Here is a 2,142-nt window from a genome sequence, read left to right as displayed (position 1 = left end):
TGGGGAAATAGCCTTGCCTGACCTTCCTGCCTGACTGTGGTGCCAGCAGACACCCAGCTGCTCTCGCTCACCATCTCCCTGCAGCCACAAGCAGGGCGTAGATAGCCACCCAGAGGTGCCTATCTTTGGAAAAGAGCACCCATGGCAAGGACTGAAAAGGCTGCTCTGCCCCAAGACTGGGCACCCATCTTTTTGATCGCTCCCCAATACAAGTCAACCTTCTTCATATTTTACTTGAGACAACTGCACCTTCCTTGCTTTCATTAATGACAGATGTTCTGTGATGAGATCAGTGTGTGTGTGTGTGTGTGTGTGTGTGTGTGTGTGTGTGTGTGTGATCAAAAGAGGCATTGCATTGGACAAATCTGTTGTCCAAAACCACGTTCAGCATCTTGAAACGCGAGGATGTTACTTTTAAGGACTAAGGTACAGCCATGGTATACCATGCCATACCAAGCATACCAAGCCATGGTATTTCCCATCGCCTCATGAATGTGGTAGTTGGATGTTGAATAAAGAAGAATGAAGCTCAACTGATGCCTTTGCATTACGGTGTTGGACAAGAATATTGAAAGGACCGTGGCCTGGGCAAAGGACAAGCCGGTCTGTTTTGGAAGAGGTGCAGTCAGAGTGCTCCTTAGAGACAAGGACGGCGAGACTTCATCTTACGTCTTACATACTTGGGACAAGTTGTCAGGAGAGGCCGGTCCCTAGAGAGGAGCATCATGCTTGGGAAAGCAGGAGGATGGTAAAAAAAAGGAAGGCCGGGACACGATGGATTGCCACACTGGGTTCAAGCCTCAGAACAATTGTGCTGATGGCGCAGGGCCGGCGGTGCTTTGTTCTGTTGGGCATAGGGCGGCCATGACTTAGAACTGAAGTCAGGTATATATCAATCTAGCCTTTTCTTTCCACACTCAGCAAAGAGAAACACAGCAAGTCTTCACTCACAGAGGGGCTCAAAAATGGGAAAAGGTGAGTGCTGAATGAGCTCTCATCTGGTGGTGGGTACCGGGACAGTGGATCCAACCTGCTCAGTGGCTCCCCTTTGAATGGTGTCCAGGACATAAGCTATCCTGCTAGGCAACATGACAGCCCATTGTGAGCCCTGGCCCTGGGCAAAGTTGGTGGCAGCCAGGGCTGTCCTTCCAGAGCCAGCTGGAGCAAGTTCCCATGCTGCTGACAGCTCACTCTGGGCACGAGCAGGCCTCACTGTTCTATGTCGGCAGCCTCAGGATCAGGGAGACGGGCACCCCCAGCTCCCAGCTCCTCAGAGGGAATGTGCCCCATCATCACCTCTGCTTGCCTTTGAGGGCTGGTCATTTACTCCCTGAGATCAATCAGAGGTCAGCACATGCCCTAGACGTTGTGGGCATGGGTAGGAGTCAGTTCAGCTGCTTCCAAAACTGTTGCCCCCACCCAGTGGGACTAAACCAGTCCCCCCTGACCAGTTGCCATCAGGGTGACTCTGACTCATGGTGACCCCTGAGAGTCTGTAGAACTGTGCCAGCCTTCTGGTTAGCAGGTGAGTACTTAACTACTGTGCCACAAGGGCTGCTGCATCCCTCCCTCCCTCCCAAACAAATAAGCAAACAAAGCCGCATAGCTCTCCTGTGGGTTCTGACTTATTGCACTGCCATTGGGCTCATTGTGACGCAGCGCCCCTGTATTAGAACAGCCCCAAGTGTTCCTAAGCTTCTCATCTAGATGCGCACGGACTGCCATGTTTTCTCCTGCACAGCCACTGGGCAGGTTTGAACCTCAAACCTTTTGGTTAGCAGCTCAGTGCTTACCCACTACACCACCAGTGCTGCCATGACCCTTTCCATCCTAGGGAGTGATTCAGCAATCAGCTCTTTCATCTTGAGTCTACACATAAGCACTTTTTGTTCTCCTAGGAAACCCTTGGGTAGTGTGCAGGCAATGGTGGTTGTTTGAGTCCCACCCAGAGGTGCCTCAGAAGAAAGGCCAGGCGATCTACTGTGAGAACAGCCAGTAAAACACCTGCAGCCCACTGTTCTACTCAGATACACAGGGAGTTACCATGGATCAGCTTCAACTCCACCACAACTGATGGGTGCAGCACCCAGGAAGTAGTCGAGGACTGTTTGCTGGATGAGAGAGAGAGTGAGTGAGTGAGTG

At 51.8% G+C, this 2,142-nt stretch overlaps 1 protein-coding gene across 1 annotated transcript in view; it reads right to left on the bottom strand.

Moving 5' to 3' along the window:
• Nucleotides 1-2,142, bottom strand: part of KCNMB1 (potassium calcium-activated channel subfamily M regulatory beta subunit 1) — a 12,139-nt gene that overhangs the window by 3,161 nt on the left and 6,836 nt on the right. The gene's annotated exons all lie outside the window — the stretch shown is intronic.

This window comes from Echinops telfairi, unplaced genomic scaffold (assembly GCF_000313985.2).
Source record: "Echinops telfairi isolate 266 unplaced genomic scaffold, ASM31398v2 ScPeMD7_7469;HRSCAF=8507_0, whole genome shotgun sequence".
NCBI lineage: Eukaryota > Metazoa > Chordata > Mammalia > Afrosoricida > Tenrecidae > Echinops > Echinops telfairi.
Note: the sequence above shows the minus strand (reverse complement) of the source record. Positions and strands in the feature narration are given on the sequence as shown.